Below are 13,296 nucleotides of genomic sequence, written 5' to 3' on the forward strand. Positions count from 1 at the left end.
GGCCCCACGTGCATACCACATGTCATGGGGGCCCCACATGCATGCCGCATGTCATGGGGGCCCAAATGCATGACGCATGTCATGGATGCTCCACGTGCATGCCGCATGTAATGGGGCCCCCAAATTCATGTTGCATGTCATAGGGGCCCCACGTGCATTCCGCATGTCATGGGGGCCCCAAATGCATGCCGCATGTCATGGGGGCCCCACGTGCATGCCGCATGTCTTGGGGCCCACAAATGCATGCCGCATGTCATAGGGGCCCCACATGCATGGTGCATTTCATGGGGGCCCTACATGCAAGCCGCATGTCATGGGGGCCCCAAATGCATGCCTCATGTCATGAGGGCCCCAAATGCATGCCGCATGTCATAGTGGTTTCCAAATGCATGCTGCATGTCATGAGGGGCCCACGTGCATGCCGCAAGTCATGGGGTCCCCAAATGCATGCCACATATCATGGGGGCCCCACGTGCATGCTGCATATATTGGGGGCCCCAAATCCATGCCACATGTCATGAGGGCCCCGCTTGCATGCCGCATGTCATTGGGGCCCCGCAGGCATTCCGCATGTCATGGGGGCCCCACGTACATGCTGCATGTCATTGGGGCCCCACGTGCTTGCCGCATTTAATGGGGGACGCAAATGCATGCATGCCGCATGTCATTGGGGCCCCGCAGGCATTCCGCATGTCATGGGGGCCTCACGTGCATTCCGCATGTCATGGGGGCCCCACGTACATGCTGCATGTCATTGGGGCCCCACATGCATGCTGCATGTCATGGGGGCCCCAAATGCATGCCGCATGTCATAGTGGCCCCATGTGCATGCCACATGTAATGGGGGCCACAAATGCATGCGGCATGTCATAGGGGCCCCACGTGCATGCCGCATGTCTCGGGCACCCCAAATTCATGCCGCATGTCATAGGGGCCCCACGTGCATGGCGCAAATCATGGGTGCCCCACATGCATGCCGCATGTCATCGGGGCCCCAAATGCATGCTGCATGTCATAGGGGCCCCACATGCATGCCGCATTTCATGGGGGACCCAAATGCATGCCGCATGTCATGGGGCCCCAAATGCATGTCGCATGTCATGGGGGACCCACATGCATGCTGCATGTCATGGGGGCCCCAAATGCATACCGCATGTCATGGGGGCCCCAAATGCATACCGCATGTCATGGGGGCCCCAAATGCATGCCGCATGTCATGGGGCCCCCCAAATGCATGCAGCATGTCTTGGTGCCCACAAATGCATGCCGCATGTCATAGGGGCCCCACATGCATGGCGCATTTCATGGGGCCCCCACATGCATGCACATGTTATGGGGGCCTCAAATGCGTGACGCATATCATGGGGGCCCCAAATGCATGCTGCATGTCATGGGGGCCCACATGCATGCCGCATGTCATGGGGGCACCACTTGCATGCAGCATGTAATGGGGGCACCACTTGCATGCAGCATGTAATGGGGGATCCAAATGTATGACGCATGTCATGGGGGTCCCACATGCATGCCGCATGTCATGGGGGCCCACATGCATGCCGCATGTCATGGGGGCACCACTTGCATGCAGCATGTAATGGGGGATCCAAATGCATGACGCATGTCAAGGGGGCCCCACGTGCATGCCGCATGTCATGGGGATCCACATGCATGCCGCATGTCATGGAGGCCCCCATGACATGCGACAAGCATTTGGGCCCCACATGCATGCCGCATGCCATGGGGCCCCCAAATGCATGCCGCATGTCATGGGGGCCCAAATGCTTGCCGCATGTCACGGGGGCCATAAATGGATGCCGAATGTCATGGGAGCCCCACATGCATGCCACATGTCATGGGGGATTCAAATGCATGCCGCATGTCATGGGGGTCCCACATGCATGCCGCATGTCATGGGGGCCCCAAATGCATGCCGCATGTCATGGGGGCCCCAAATGCATGCCGCATGTCATTGGGGCCCCACATGCATGCCGCATGTCATGGGGTCCTCACATGCATGCCGCATGTCATGGATGCTCCACGTGCATGCCGCATGTAATGGGGCCCCCAAATTCATGTCGCATGTCATAGGGGCCCCACGTGCATTCCGCATGTCATGGGGGCCCCAAATGCATGCCGCATGTCATGGGGGCCCCACGTGCATGCCGCATGTATTGGGGCCCACAAATGCATGCCGCATGTTATAGGGGCCCCACATGCATGGCGCATTTCATGGGGGCCCTACATGCATGCCGCATGTCATGGGGGCCCCAAATGCATGCCTCATATCATGGGGGCCCCAAATGCATGCTGCATGTCATAGTGGTTTCCAAATGCATGCTGCATGTCATGAGGTGCCCACGTGCATGCCGCAAGTCATGGGGGCCCCAAATGCATGCCACATATCATGGGGGCCCCACGTGCATGCTGCATATATTGGGGGTCCCAAATGCATGGCACATGTCATGAGGGCCCCGCTTGCATGCCGCATGTCATTGGGGCCCCGCAGGCATTCCGCATGTCATGGGGGCCCCACGTACATGCTGCATGTCATTGGGGCCCCACGTGCTTGCCGCATTTAATGGGGGACGCAAATGCATGCATGCCGCATGTCATTGGGGCCCCGCAGGCATTCCGCATGTCATGGGGGCCTCACGTGCATTCCGCATGTCATGGGGGCCCCACGTACATGCTGCATGTCATTGGGGCCCCACGTGCTTGCCGCATGTCATGGGGCCCCCCAAATGCAGGCCGCATGTCACAGGGGTCCCACATGCATGCCGCATGTCATGGGGGCCCCAAATGCATGCCGCATGTCATAGTGGCCCCAAATACATGCTGCATGTCATGAGGGCCCCACATGCATGCCGCATGTCATAGGGGCCCCACGTGCATGCCGCATGTCATGGGGGCCCCACATGCATGCCGCATGTCATGGGGGATCCAAACTCATGCTGCATGTCATTGGGGCCCCAAGCGTATGCCGCATGTCATGGAGGCCCCATGTGCATGCCACATGTAATGGGGGCCACAAATGCATGCGGCATGTCATAGGGGCCCCACGTGCATGCCGCAAATCATGAGTGCCCCACATGCATGCCGCATGTCATCGGGGCCCCAAATGCATGCCGCATGTCATAGGGGCCCCACATGCATGCCGCATTTCATGGGGGGGCCAAATGCATGCCGCATGTCATGGGGCCACAAATGCATGTCGCATGTCATGGGGGACCCACATGCATGCTGCATGTCATGGGGGCCCCAAATGCATACCGCATGTCATGGGGGCCCCAAATGCATGCCACATGTCATGGGGCCCCCCAAATGCATGCAGCATGTCTTGGTGCCCACAAATGCATGCCGCATGTCATAGGGGCCCCACATGCCTGGCGCATTTCATGGGGCCCCCACATGCATGCGCATGTCATGGGGGCCTCAAATGCGTGCCGCATATCATGGGGGCCCCAAATGCATGCCGCATGTCATGGGGGCCCACATGCATGCCGCATGTCATGGGGGCACCACTTGCATGCAGCATGTAATGGGGGCACCACTTGCATGCAGCATGTAATGGGGGATCCAAATGTATGACGCATGTCATGGGGGTCCCACATGCATGCTGCATGTCATGGGGACCCACATGCATGCCGCATGTCATGGAGGCCCCCATGACATGCGACAAGCATTTGGGCCCCACATGCATGCCGCATACCATGGGGCCCCCAAATGCATGCCGCATGTCATGGGGGCCCAAATGCTTCCCTCATGTCATGGGGGACATAAATGGATGCCACATGTCATGGGAGCCCCACATGCATGCCGCATGTAATGGGGCCCCCAAATTCATGTTGCATGTCATAGGGGCCCCACGTTCATTCCGCATGTCATGCGGGCCCCAAATGCATGCCGCATGTCATGGGGGCCCCACATGCATGCCGCATGTTTTGGGGCCCACAAATGCATGCCGCATGTCATAGGGGCCCCACATGCATGGCGCATTTCACGGGGGCCCTACATGCATGCCGCATGTCATGGGGACCCCACATGCATGCCGCATGTCATGGGGGCCCCACATGCATGCCGCATGTCTCAGGTACCCCAAATGCATGCAGCATGTTATGCATGCCCCAAATGCATGCCGCATGTCATGGGGGCCCCAAATGCATGCCGCATGTCATGGGGGCCCCACATGCATGCCGCATGTCATGGGGGCCCCAAATACATGCCGCATGTCATGGGGGCCCCAAATGCATGCCGCATGTCGTAGGGGCCCCACATGCATGACGCATGTCATGGGGGCCCCACATGCATGCCGCATGTCACGGAGGCCCCAAATGCATGCCACATGTCATGGGAGCCCCACATGAATGTCGCATGTCAAGGGGGCCCCACGTGCATGCCGCATGTCATGGGGATACCAAATGCATGCCGCATGTCATGGGGCCATAAATGCATGCCGCATGTCATGGGGGCCCCACGTGCATGCCACATGTCATTGGGGGCCCACATGCATGCCGCATGTCATGGGGGCCACACTTGCATGCAGCATGTAATGGGGATCCAAATGCATGACGCATGTCATGGGGGCCCCAAATGCATGCGGCATGTCATAGTGGCCCCACGTGCATACCACATGTCATGTGGGCCCCACATGCATGCCGCATGTCATGGGGGCCCAAATGCATGACGCATGTCATGGATGCTCCACGTGCATGCCGCATGTAATGGGGCCCCCAAATTCATGTTGCATGTCATAGGGGCCCCACGTTCATTCCGCATGTCATGGGGGCCCCAAATGCATGCCGCATGTCATGGGGGCCCCACATGCATGCCGCATGTCTTGGGGCCCACAAATGCATGCCGCATGTCATAGGGGCCCCACATGCATGGCGCATTTCATGGGGGCCCTACATGCATGCCGCATGTCATGGGGACCCCACATGCATGCCGCATGTCATGGGGGCCCCACATGCATGCCGCATGTCTCAGGTACCCCAAATGCATGTATCATGTTATGCATGCCCCAAATGCATGCCGCATGTCATGGGGGCCCCACATGCATGCCGCATGTCATGGGGGCCCCAAATACATGCCGCATGTCATGGGGGCCCCAAATGCATGCCGCATGTCATGGGGGCCCCACGTGCATGCCGCATGTCTTGGGGCCCACAAATGCATGCCGCATGTCATAGGGGCCCCACATGCATGGCGCATTTCATGGGGGCCCTACATGCATGCCGCATGTCATGGGGGCCCCAAATGCCTGCCTCATGTCATGGGGGGCCCAAATGCATGCCGCATGTCATAGTGGTTTCCAAATGCATGCTGCATGTCATGAGGGGCCACATGCATGCCGCAAGTCATGGGGGCCCCAAATGCATGACACATATCATGGGGGCCCCACGTGCATGCTGCACATATTGGGGGCCCCAAATGCATGCCACATGTCATGAGGGCCCCGCGTGCATGCCGCATGTCATTGGGGCCCCGCAGGCATTCCGCATGTCATGGGGGCCCCACGTACATGCTGCATGTCATTGGGGCCCCACGTGCTTGCCGCATTTAATGGGGGACGCAAATGCATGCATGCCGCATGTCATTGGGGCCCCGCAGGCATTCCGCATGTCATGGGGGGCCCAAATGCATGCCGCATGTCATAGTGGCCCCAAATGCATGCTGTATGTCATGAGGGCCCCACGTGCATGCCGCATGTCATAGGGGCCCCACGTGCATGCCGCATGTCATGGGGGCCCCACATGCATGCCGCATGTCATGGGGGATCCAAACTCATGCTGCATGTCATTGGGGCCCCAAGCGTATGCCGCATGTCATGGAGGCCCCATGTGCATGCCGCATGTCATAGTGGCCCCAAATGCATGCTGTATGTCATGAGGGCCCCACGTGCATGCGGCATTTCATAGGGGCCCCACGTGCATGGCGCAAATCATGGGTGCCCCAAATGCATGCCGCATGTCATAGGGGCCCCACATGCATGCCGCATTTCATGGGGGACCCAAATGCATGCCGCATGTCATGGGGCCCCAAATGCATGTCGCATGTCATGGGGGACCCACATGCATGCTGCATGTCATGGGGGCCCCAAATGCATACCGCATGTCATGGGGGCCCCAAATGCATGCCGCATGTCATGGGGCCCCCCAAATGCATGCAGCATGTCTTGGTGCCCACAAATGCATGCCGCATGTCATAGGGGCCCCACATGCATGGCACATTTCATGGGCCCCCCACATGCATGCGCATGTCATGGGGGCCTCAAATGCGTGCCGCATATCATGGGGGCCCCAAATGCATGCCGCATGTCATGGGGGCCCACATGCATGCCGCATGTCATGGGGGCACCACTTGCATGTAACATGTAATGGGGGCACCACTTGCATGCAGCATGTAATGGGGATCCAAATGCATGACGCATGTCATGGGGGTCCCACATGCATGCTGCATGTCATGGGGGCCCACATGCATGCCGCATGTCATGGGGGCACCACTTGCATGCAGCATGTAATGGGGGATCCAAATGCATGACGCATGACGCATGTCAAGGGGGCCCCACGTTCATGCCGCATGTCATGGGGACCCACATGCATGCCGGATGTCATGGAGGCCCCTTTGACATGCGACAAGCATTTGGGCCCCACATGCATGCCGCATGCCATGGGGCCCCAAATGCATGCCGCATGTCATGGGGGCCCAAATGCTTGCCGCATGTCATGGGGGCCATAAATGGATGCCGCATGTCATGGGAGCCCCACATGCATGCCACATGTCATGGGGGCCCCAAATGAATGTTGCATGTCAAGGGGGCCCCACGTGCATGCCGCATGTCATGGTGACACCACATGCATGCCGCATGTCATTGGGGCCCCACATGCATGCCGCATGTCTCAGGTACCCCAAATGCATGCAGCATGTTATGCATGCCCCAAATGCATGCCGCATGTCATGGGGGCCCCACATGCATGTCGCATGTCATGGGGGCCCCAAATACATGCCGCATGTCATGGGGGCCCCACGTGTTTGGCGCAAGTCATGGGTGCCCCACATGCATGCCGCATGTCATCGGGGCCCTAAATGCATGCCGCATGTCATAGGGGCCCCACATGCATGCCGCATGTCATGGGGGCCCCACATGCATGCCGCATGTCACGGAGGCCCCAAATGCATGTCGCATGTCATGGGAGCCCCACATGAATGTCGCATGTCAAGGGGGCCCCACATGCATGCTTCATGTCATGGGGACCCCAAATGCATGCCGCATGTCATGGGGGCCATAAATGCATGCCACATGTCATGGGGGCCCAACGTGCATGCCGCATGTATTGTGGGCCCCAAATTCATGCTGCATGTCATGAGGGCCCTGCTTGCATGCCGCATGTCATGGGGGCCCCGCAGGCATTCCGCATGTCATGGGGGGCCCAAATGCATGCCGCATGTCATGGGGTCCCCACGTGCATGCCGCATGTAATGGGGGATTCAAATGCATGCCGCATGTCATGGGGGCCCACATGCATGCCACATGTCATGGGGGCACCACATGCATACCGCATGTCATGGGGCTCCACGTGCATACCGCATGTCATGGGGCCCCACGTGCATGACGCATGTTATGGGTGCCCCAAATGCATGCCGCATGTCATGGGGGCCAAAAATGCATGCCACATGTCATGGGAGCCACACGTGCATGACACATGTCATGGGGGCTCCACATGCATGCCACATGTCAACGAGGCCCCACGTGCATGCCACATTTCATTGGGGGCCCAAATGCACGCTGCATGTCAGAGGCCACAAATGCATGCTGCATGTCATGGGGCCCCACATGCATGCCCCATGTCTTGGGGGCCTCAAATGCATGCTGCACGTGATGGGGGACCCAAATGCATGCCACATGTCATGGGGGCCCCAAATGCATGCCGCATTTCATGTGGCCCCGAGTGCATGACGCATGTCATGGGGCCCCTTGTGCATGCCGCATGTCATGAGGGCCCACATGCATGCCACATGTCATGGGGGCCCCAAATACATGCCGCATGTCATGTGGCCCCAAGTGCATGACGCATGTCATAGGGCCCCTTGTGCATGCCGCATGTCATGAGGGCCCACATGCATGCCACATGTCATGGGGGCACCACATGCATACCGCATGTCATGGGGCTCCACGTGCATACCGCATGTCATTGGGCCCCACGTGCATGATGCATGTTATGGGTGCCCCAAATGCATGGCGCATGTCATGGGGGCCAAAAATGAATGCCACATGTCATGGGGGCCACACGTGCATGACACATGTCAGGGCGGCTCCACGTGCATGCCACATTACATTGGAGGCCCAAATGCATGCTGCATGTCAGAGGCCACAAATGCATGCTGCATGTCATGGGGCCCCACATGCATGCCCCATGTCTTGGGGGCCTCAAATGCATGCTGCACGTGATGGGGGACCCAAATGCATGGCACATGTCATGGTAGCCGACACGCATGCCGCATGTCATGGGGGCCTCAAATACGTGCCACATGTCATGGGGGCCCCACATGCATGGTGCATGTCATAGGGGCCTCACATGCATGCCGCATGTAATGGGGCCCCACATGCATGCCACATGTCATGGGGGCCTCAAATGTATGCTGCATGTCATGGGGGCCCCAAATGCATGCCGCATGTCATGGGGTCCCCACATGCATTCCGCATGTCATGGGGGCTCTACATCCATGCCGCATGTCATGAGGGCACCAAGTGCATGCCGCATGTCATGGGGGCCCCAAATGCATGCCGCATGTCATGGGGGCTCCAAATGCATGCCGCATGTCATGGGGGCCCCAAGTGCATGCCACATGTCATGGGGGCCCCAAGAGCATGCCGCGTGACATGGGGGCCCCACGTGCTTGACGCATGTCATGGGGGCCCCACATGCATGCCGCATGTCTTGAGTACCCCAAATGCATGTCGCATGTCATTTGGGCCCCACATGCATGACGCATGTCATGGTGGCCCCAAATGCATTCTACATATCATGGAGGCCCCACGTCCATGCCGCATGTCATGGGGGCCCCAAATGCAAGCCGCCTGTCATGGGGGCCAAAAAAGCATTCCGCATGTCAAGGGGACCCCAAATGCATGCCTCATGTCATGGGGGCCACAAATGCATGCTGCATGTCATGGGGCCCCACATGCATGCCCCATGTCTTGGGGGCCTCAAATGCATGCTGCACGTGATGGGGGACTCAAATGCATGGCACATGTCATGGTAGCCGACACGCATGCCGCATGTCATAGGGGCCCCACATGCATGCCGCATGTCATGGGGGCCCCACATGCATGCCGCATGTCACGTAGGCCCCAAATGCATGTCGCATGTCATGGGAGCCCCACATGAATGTCGCATGTCAAGGGGGCCCCACGTGCATGCCGCATGTCATGAGGGCCCTGCATGCATGCCGCATGTCATGGGGGCCCCGCAGGCATTCCGCATGTCATGGGGGGCCCAAATGCATGCCGCATGTCATGGGGTCCCCACGTGCATGCCGCATGTAATGGGGGATTCAAATGCATGCCGCATGTCATGGGGGTCCCACGTGCATGCCGCATGTCATGGGGATTCAAATGTATGCCGCATGGCTTGGGGGTTCCACATGCATGCTGCATGTCATGGGGGCCCCAAATGCATGCGTCAAGTCATGGGGGCCCCAAATGCATGCCTCAATTCATGGGGGCTCCAAATGCATGCCGCATGTCATGGGGGCCCCACATGCATGCCGCATGTCATGGGGCCCCCAATTGCATGTCGCATGTCATGGGGTTCCCAAATGCATGCCGCATGTCATGAGGGCCCTGCATGCATGCCGCATGTCATGGGGGCGCCAAATGCATGCCGCATGTCATGGGGGCGCCAAATGCATGCTGCATGTCATGGTAGCCCCACATGCATGCCACATGTCATGGGGGACCCACGTGCATGCCGCATGTCATGAAAGCCCCACGTGCATGCCGCATGTCATAGGGGCCCCACATGCATGCCACATGTCATGGGGGCCCCAAATGCATGCCACATGTCATGGGGGGCCCAAATGCATGCCGCATGTCATGTGGTCCCCACGTGCATTACGCATGTCATGGGGGCTCTACATGCATGCCGCATGTCATGGGGGCACCAAGTGCATGCCTCATGTCATGGGGGCCCCAAATGCATGCCGCATGTCATGGTGGCTCCAAAAGCATGCCGCATGTCATGTGGGCCCCAAATGTATGCCACATGTCATGGGGGCCCCAAGAGCATACCGCATGACATGGGGGCCCCAAGTGCTTGAGGCATGTCATGGGGGCCCAACATGCATGCCTCATGTCTTGGGTACCCCAAATGCATGTCGCATGTCATTTGGGCCCCACATGCATGAAGCATGTCATGGTGGCACCAAATGCATTCTACATATCATGGAGGCCCCACGTGCATGCCACATGTCATGTGGGCCCCAAATGCAAGCCACATGTCATGGGGGCCAAAAAAGCATGCCGCGTGTCATAGGGGCCCCAAATGCATTCCGAATGTCATGGGGGTCACACATTCATGTCGCATGTCATGGGGGCCCCACGTGCATTCCACATTTCATTGGGGGCCCCAAATGCATGCTGCATGTCTGGGGCCCCAAATGCATGCTGCATGTGATGGGGGGCCCAAATGCATGCAACATGTCATGGTAGCCCCACATGCATGCCACATGTCATGGGGGACCCACGTGCATGCCGCATGTCATAGGGGCCCCACATGCATGCCACATGTCATGGGGGCCCCAAATGCATGCCACATGTCAGGGGGGCCCCAAATGCATGCCGTATGTCATGGGTGCCCCAAATGCATGCCGCTTGTCATGGGTACCCCAAATGCATGCCGCATATCATGTGTACCCCAAATGCATACCCCATGTCATGGGGGACCCACGTGCATACCGCATGTCATGGGGACCCCCTATGCATGCCTCATGTCACGGGGGCCCCAAATGCATACTGCATGTCTTGGGAGCTCCACATGCATGCCGCATGTCTTGTGGCCCCACGTGCATGCCGCATGTCATGGGGCCCCATGTGGATGCCGAATGTCATGGGGGTACCAATTTCATGCCGCATGTCATGGGGGACACTCATGCATACCGCATGTAATGGGGGCAACACGTGCATACCGCATATCATGGGGCCCCACGTGCATACCGCATGGCATTGGTCCCAAAATGCATGCCGCATGTCATGGGGCCCCATGTGCATGCCACATGCCATGGGGTCCACATGCATACCTCATGTCATTGGGGGAACATGTGCATACCGCATATCATGGGCCCCACATGCATACCGCATGTCATAGGTGCCCCAAATGCATGCCGCATGTCATGGGGCCCCATGTGCATGCCACATGTCATGGGGGCCCCAAATGCATGCCACATGTCATGAGGCCCCAAATGCATGCCGCATGTCATTGGGGCCCCAAATGGATACTGCCTGTCATGGGACCTCCACATGCATGCCGCATGTCATGGGGCCCCAAGTGCATGACGTATGTTATGGGGCCCCATGTGCATGCCGCATGTCATGGGGGCCCACATGCATGCCACATGTCATGGGGGCACCACATGCATACCGCATGTCATGGGGCTCCACGTGCATACCGCATGTCATGGGGCCCCACGTGCATGACGCATGTTATGGGTGCCCCAAATGCATGCCGCATGTCATGGGGGCCAAAAATGCATGCCACATGTCATGGGGGCCACACGTGCATGACACATGTCATGGGGGCTCCACATGCATGCCACATGTCAACGAGGCCCCACGTGCATGCCACATTTCATTGGGGGCCCAAATGCATGCTGCATGTCAGAGGCCACAAATGCATGCTGCATGTCATGGGGCCCCACATGCATGCCCCATGTCTTGGGGGCCTCAAATGCATGCTGCACGTGATGGGGGACCCAAATGCATGCCACATGTCATGGGGGCCCCAAATGCATGCCGCATGTCATGTGGCCCCAAGTGCATGACGCATGTCATGGGGCCCCTTGTGCATGCCACATGTCATGAGGGAACACATGCATGCCACATGTCATGGGGGCCCCAAATGCATGCCGCATGTCATGTGGCCCCAATTGCATGACGCATGTCATGGGGCCCCTTGTGCATGCCGCATGTCATGAGGGCCCACATGCATGCCACATGTCATGGGGGCACCACATGCATACCGCATGTCATGGGGCTCCACGTGCATACCGCATGTCATTGGGCCCCACGTGCATGACGCATGTTATGGGTGCCCCAAATGCATGCCGCATGTCATGGGGGCCAAAAATGAATGCCACATGTCATGGGGGCCACACGTGCATGACACATGTCATGGGGGCTCCACGTGCATGCCACGTTTCATTGGGGGCCCAAATGCATGCTGCATGTCAGAGGCCACAAATGCATGCTGCATGTCATGGGGCCCCACATGCATGCCCCATGTCTTGGGGGCCTCAAATGCATGCTGCACGTGATGGGGGACCCAAATGCATGGCACATGTCATGGTAGCCGACAGGCATGCCGCATGTCATGGGGGCCTCAAATACGTGCCACATGTCATGGGGGCCCCACATGCATGGTGCATGTCATAGGGGCCCCACATGCATGCCGCATGTTATGGGGCCCCACATGCATGCCGCATGTCATGGGGGCCTCAAATGTATGCTGCATGTCATGGGGGCCCCAAATGCATGCCGCATGTCATGGGGTCCCCACATGCATTCCGCATGTCATGGGGGCTCTACATCCATGCCGCATGTCATGAGGGCACCAAGTGCATGCCGCATGTCATGGGGGCCCCAAATGCATGCCGCATGTCATGGGGGCTCCAAATGCATGCCGCATGTCATGGGGGCCCCAAATGCATGCCACATGTCATGGGGGCCCCAAATGCATGCCACATGTCATGGGGGCCCCAAGAGCATGCCGCGTGACATGGGGGCCCCACGTGCTTGACGCATGTCATGGGGGCCCCACATGCATGCCGCATGTCTTGAGTACCCCCAAATGCATGTCGCATGTCATTTGGGCCCCACATGCATGACGCATGTCATGGGGGCTCAAATGCTTGCCGCATGTCATGGGGGCCATAAATGCATGCCGCATGTCATGGGGGCCCAACAAGCATGCCGCATGTATTGGGGGCCCCAAATTCATGCAGCATGTCATAGGGGCCCCACATGCATGGCGCATTTCATGGGGGCCCCAAGTGCATGCAGCATGTAATGGGGGATCCAAATGC

This window comes from Phyllobates terribilis, unplaced genomic scaffold (genome assembly GCF_046119375.1).
Source record: "Phyllobates terribilis strain yellow unplaced genomic scaffold, ASM4611937v1 Scaffold_43__1_contigs__length_10536358, whole genome shotgun sequence".
NCBI lineage: Eukaryota > Metazoa > Chordata > Amphibia > Anura > Dendrobatidae > Phyllobates > Phyllobates terribilis.